The sequence below is a fragment of the Lygodium microphyllum genome, unplaced genomic scaffold, assembly GCF_053477565.2.
Source record: "Lygodium microphyllum isolate KBCC unplaced genomic scaffold, Lygodium_microphyllum_v1.1.10 scaffold_120, whole genome shotgun sequence".
Classification (NCBI taxonomy): domain Eukaryota; kingdom Viridiplantae; phylum Streptophyta; class Polypodiopsida; order Schizaeales; family Lygodiaceae; genus Lygodium; species Lygodium microphyllum.
Genome location: NW_028229603.1, coordinates 262,896 through 269,289, shown reverse-complemented (window position 1 = coordinate 269,289; position 6,394 = coordinate 262,896).

The following is a 6,394-nucleotide window of genomic DNA, read 5'->3' as shown; positions in this document are numbered from 1 at the left end:
GAGACCCTAGTTGGTGAAGGAATAGGCTTCTTCAATGGCAGTCGTGTCAAGAAGTACTTCCCTCCCACTCATCCTTTGCATGAGCCACCAATGCTAGAACCGCCGGTCAAAATACGAGCAGCCACAATCACTGAAGTCAACGATGATGATGAGGAAGTTGTAGAACCCACTTACCTCCGTGTCATGATGACTACCAAGCAAACATGCGCTTTCAACGCCTTGATCGATGAGGGAGCAGACTTCAATGTCTTAACGCACAAGCATTGGATCCAACTTGGCAAACCACTACTTCAACTCACAACTACCAAATTAAGCCAATATGGGGCTCAATCTTACGCACTTCTCGGCAAGTGCAGAGTTGTCGTTTCTATCGAGTCTGAGACTATTCCAATGATGTTTTACGTGTTGCCCAGTGCTACAGACGTAGGCATGGAGTCATTGCTCGGGTGAACCTTCAAAAAGCAAACTCACTACAATGTTGATTATGAGTCGCAGCGCATCCACCTAGCAATCGGCAACGTGCGCATTGTCACAGCTTTCAGCAAGGGCTACGCGACACCATCACCGTCCGCAGGGCCACCGATAGAAACATCCGTAGGCAAGATTAAGGAGGGGGGTAGTGCGCGTCTGCCGCTCCCCGACTTCCATAAACCACAGACCGCAGACCGCAGCAACCAAAGCAAGGGCCCAATAGCCTCGCTTTCAATAGGTGCCTAAATGGCCTCGAGAATCGCCTAGGACTAGACGCGCCTGTCTGCATAAGACCCAGAACTCTAAACCTAGGTGGCCAAGATGCAATCATAGGAAGAGCCGTGTGATTAAGCAAAGATGGGTCCCTAAAGCCCTTTTGCATGCACAAGGCTACTATGAGGAAAATGCCTCACTGTGGATCCCTAAGGCCCCTACGGCCAAAGGCACTAGTCATACGCCACCCTCAAGCTTGATCAGCCCACGTCCCCCAACACCTCAAGACCATAGGCTGCAGTGCTCTCCAGAGCCCCAGCCATCCTACTCATCTACGCTTCAGCCCAAGAGAGTCGCACAAACCTATCGACCCAAGCAACAGCCACTGTCACAGGTGGCATCATCCGACCTAGTCAATCCGACTCTCTGTAGCAAAGCTGACTGCAGCAGCCCAGCTCTACTGTGACTGACCCTAACCTGCCCATCTTCCAAACAACCCGGTTGCAGGCTCAAGGAAACTCCCAACCTCAACTATGTACTATCAAAGCCTCTAGTTCTAGCAAACCTCAACCACCCGTCGGCCTTACGCCCTCCTATGAATGGAAGTCATTTCTAGCGCTAGCCGCTGACCTTGCGGAGGACACCGGAGATGATGTGGTGGACTGCATTAAACGGCTCGATGCCACCTTCGTGTCGCTAGCCCTCAGCTATGACCGCTTGGACTTGGGTCTATTAGAGGAACCTTTTGCAATGGAAGTGTGCAGTATGCCTTACTCTTGGGAGACTTTTGAATTCGCCTTTGTATAGGCTTCTCGCTCTGCTCTACTGAGTTGCTCGGTATCGAGGTCTCCAAAGAGCAAGCCATTAAGTAATGTCTCATCACGTCATACGATCCACAGACCACTTCTGCTATCACTGACCAAGAGATCGCAAGTTTATCCCACCTTGCTGATACTGAATCACCCTTCTTGAGGCAATGGTATACTCTTAGGTTGCAATGGGAGGTTGACGGATGTCACTTAATGACCAACGCCGAGCAACACCGAGCCATCAAAACGGCAAAGTATGATCCCACCTACGTAGCACCTACCTCATATAGAGTGTTAACCACTCTTCGGGGCCGCATATCAAGGGGCATCCCTATCTTGACCGCCTCTTAACAGAGGAAGAACTCCACATCGCAAGTCGGGTCGACTCTGGTGACTTCCTCACAGATGTCCTCACATACGTCACACACATAGGAATTCGAACCTGTGATCTAGACCACGCCGCTCAACTGGAATACAATCCAAATTTCTACACTTGGCTCCTTCACAAGTAACTCCTACCCCAACAGGCCCAAAGCCCCTAACCTTTTGACCCCCAATCCTAGGAAGGATTCTTTTCTAAGACGAAAGGGAAGGGGGTATGTGGTGAAGGTGAAAGGAATCAGATGGAAAATGAATCAAAAGGGATACAGTAAAGTAAAGGTAGTGAAAAGCATAAGCATATAGTATGAAAAAATGGCTTCCTAAGAAATTCATTCAAGAGTTTTTATTCTCACGCAACCAATGAAGTGATATGTGAAAAATCCTAATGAAAGTTACGAATTACGGCAGGAGCATAAAATGTCGCAGCAAGACCGTGCCCATCGACTCCCATTCATAGACGAGAGAAGGGAGCAATATGGCATCCATCTAGAGAACCGCGCCTTCGGCCAGCTCAAGTTCCGAACCATCCACAACATAGAAGTCGTGGTGGCCAAGGAGGAAACAGCCAGGAGGGTGGTGGAACAATGCAACCTCACAAAGTATATTGAAAATTTCTCGCAGGAGCCGGATCACCTAAAGTGCGTAGAATTCCTCAGAACATACAACCCAGACCAAGAAGGTGGTATTGTAACAGTGGGCCAAGGAGAGGGTGCAAAGCAGGTACAAGTTCGGTTGGATCCAGCCTTGGTGGAGAAGGCTTTGGGATTGGTACCAAGGACAGAAAGGAAACAAAAAATGGATGTTTATGCCATGCTGAAAATGAAGAAGAGGTGCTCACAAATGACGGCATAAGCATCTAGGATATCCCTGACACAGAAGCTAGGTTTCAGGCCAAGTTGGTACATGTGCTCTTCTCCAGCCAGTGTTACAATTCCTTAATGCATCGAATTAGCGTACCAGTGCTGGAGAATGTAGCAGCCCATACCCTAGACAAAGTAGATTGGAATGGGTACGTGAGAAAAATGATTGATCAAGCGGCCAAAGCACTAGCCCTAGGAAGTGCACCAACAAGAGAAGAATCTCCGGCTTCTAAAGTTACGAAAAGGAAGAAAGCCTCCTTCATTGGTTATGGAGGAGTCTTGACTGCACTCATCCAGGAGGTAGTAAAGGAAGCACAGGAGGCAGAAGAGGGAGAAGGAGAAACGCCAGAGAGGTCACCTCCTCACCATGACAAAGATAGGTCCACCTACAGAACTAAAACAGAAGAAGAAGGGGAGGGACAGACTAGCAAAAAGACAATTAGGAAAACCAAGAAGAAGGCGACGCAGAAGAAGAAGAAGGATGATGAAGGCAGGAAGAAGAAGAGAGAAGACTTGGAAAGGGCGAAGAAAGAATCCCTGGAAGAAGCAAAGGAGAGAGAGAGGACAAAGAGACAGGAGGAGGAGAAGAAAAAAGAGGAGTTACAGAAAGCAAAGGAGGCATTGAAACAAGAAGCAGAAGAGAAGAAAAGGAGGGCAAAAGAACAGAAAGGGAAAAAGAAGGAAGAGCGGAGAAAAGGGGAGGAGGAAAGGAAGAGAAAAGCGGATGAGGAAGAGGAAGAGCTACGAAGGAAGGAGGAAGAGGACTTGGCGGAAGCCACCCGCCGGTCCATCGAACAATAGAGCCAAGCAGATGAACTAAGGAGCCTGAGCCCGCATAGAGAAGAGGGGCCAGGGTCTAGCACACAAGTGCCAGAGTTTGTGCCACCTCCAGTCCCTAAAGGCAAGGGCAAGGCCCCGCTCCATCCGATTCCTACCCTCCTGGTGCCTTCCACTAAACTCACCACCATCACCCCCAGCATCCCAACCAGTGCAGATGTGTCAAACTTCGTGGCGTGGATGCAGTATTTCATCAACAAGGAGATGGGCCAGGGACAGAGCACAAAGATTACGGCCACAGGACAGAAGAGGCCAGCTATGGATGCGGAGTCCAGGTAAGAGCCCAAAAAGCAAAAAGTCGAAGCATCAACCTCGCCCATCCACACAACGATGACGCCATCGGCGAATTACGACGAATACATCGCCGAGCTGCTCTCCCAATTGGAGAAAGCTAAGGAGGAATGCAAGATAGCCATGGCTGAGTTGGCAGCCGAGAAGGAATCAGTGGCCGCCTTCCAGCTAGATAAAACAAGAATGATAGCCTTGCAGCAGTGGGAGATTGCAGACCTTAGACACGAACTGAAGGCTAGGGATGAGAGGGAGGAACACTGGAGGCAGCTGCTCAAAAACGAGACATAGGAGTTAGTAAAAATGCAAAGAGAACACAAGCTCCTAACAGTGCAATACCAGGAGCTTGCTGCAAAATCTGCTCAGATTGATGCACTTGTGGCAGAGCTAAATGCCAGGGACGAAGGAAGAAAACGAGGCTTGGAGGAATAGTAGAAGGAACTCGAACGCCTGACAGACCAGCTCACCTCTAAAAGAGAAGAACAAGAGAGGCTAGTCAGGGAATTGGAAGATTATGAGCAGAAACTTATGATGCTAACCCTAAGACAGGGAGAGGGCTTGGAAGTGATGAACAAAAGTAGAGGAGTGGGCTGCGCACAACAAAAAGAGGGTGAAGACACTGGCGCGGCGCCTTGTTCTGGCAGAAAATGAGAAAATCATCGCAGAGAGCAAGGTAGAGGCAGCCCAAGTGGCCTTCAGCACTCAACAGAAGGCCTTCCTCGACACCATCCTGGATGCCACCCACGCGGTGCAAGGAGAGCCATTGGAGGTGATGCAAAGAAAGCTCAGCATGGCACGAAGAGCCCTACACACTAGACTACAGATGCCACCATTACCTGCGGAGGTTAGGCTGAGCTTGGATGAACAGCGAAAATACCTAATGCTGGCCAGCCTAACCCCCCAGGAGATCGACGCCCTCGGATTCGAGGAAGAAGCAGCACACGCAGAACGGCAGGGGGAAGAAGCAGAACTGGAAATCGATATAAATCGATTCAGGGAGGATGTAGTCCTACAACCCCCCTCGCCGCAGTCTCAAGAGCCGCCACAAGCGGACCCATCTGTGGAAAGAAAAGCCGTCTCTAGGGAAAGACGCAAAAAGCTGGTGGAAGAAGCGAGAAAAAAACTGAGAGCCAAGCCAACCGTGCTACCGTCTGCACCTCTCCCATCGTGCCTTGATGATCTTCCCGCAGGATTCCACACAGAACTGGTGTTGTGGGAGATAAAGGAACTAGGAAAGGATCCATTCCCCTTCAGTTTCCTCCTACCCAACAGTCTGCGGAGGGTCCTGCTGCTCAAGGTGATGGACGAGGTAATCGCGGTCGGTGGCCGGTTGGGGAAAATTTGCTGGAAGAGCTGGAAAAGACCCCGACCTCTTGGGACACAGAAGCGGCCGACTATTGGCAAGATAAGGTTTTTGAAATCCCACACACTGTACAAAACTAGAAAAGCCAACCCCTGTGGAGGAGGCGGGTATGCGACATCAGCATACTCGCCTGGATGGCGTTTTGTAACACCCTGCCATTCGAGCAGAACAACCCTACCTACATGGCGTACCCTCGAAGAGTAGGGGTAGATTTTGATGCCACCCTCCACGGGCGGTATGACTTTCCCATTATTTATAACTCCACTGTAGTATCCTTTGAGCATGCCCTTCTTTTTACCGGCAGAAAGCCTAGATGAGTCTATGATGCGCTTTCTTGCAGATTTCTCCTCATGTCCTAACCCCGCTTTTGTAACAACTTGTAATTATCTTAGGTTACTTAGGCTACTTCTTAAGCAGGACCTGACTCCACAAGAGCGCGGCCTACCTCCCCTATTCTTTGACCCTAACGCTATAGACAACTGCGTCATGGCTCGTCTCATGATGAGGGCTAGTCTCCTTCCCTCTTTTTGCTTAGCCCTCCTAGAAGACATGAACGACAACCAATTCACTAGGTGCAACCACCCCTTCCTCTCCACCACTTCTCTTCATGTCCGCATGAATCTGAAAGATTACATGCAAAGTCGCCAGTTTTTTAGCAAATCTATCTGACCCCCTTCCCCTCCTCATGCCGATGAAGACAATTAGGCCTATTTATCATTTTCAAAAAAAAAATAGAAAAAAAAGAAAAGAAGAAGGAAAAAGAATGCACCACAGTCACCGCACCTGGGGTTCTCCCTAGCCCCCTCCCCACTTCACACTTAGGGCACATCAAGGGCAGGACTTTCAGACCTGTCACCCTAAGACTTGCACCGCACCTCCAACGAAGCACGAACTGGGTCCTCAAGTGTGGGATGTTACCAAGGGCTTGACCAAGGTTAGACCCATCTCCCAATTCCACTGCCACGGGCACCACACACTACACGATGAGACAGACACACCCCTTAGGGAGTGCACAACTTTTCTTGCAGGTTATGTTCGAGTTTCAAGAAATGGCTACTCCGCGGAAGAGGATCACCCATGGCATCCTTTAATGACAAAAACTTCTTTTCGTGTGCCGGCATCCAGCCATCTACTTGCTGATGGCTACCACGATTGAACCAAATCAAGGTAGA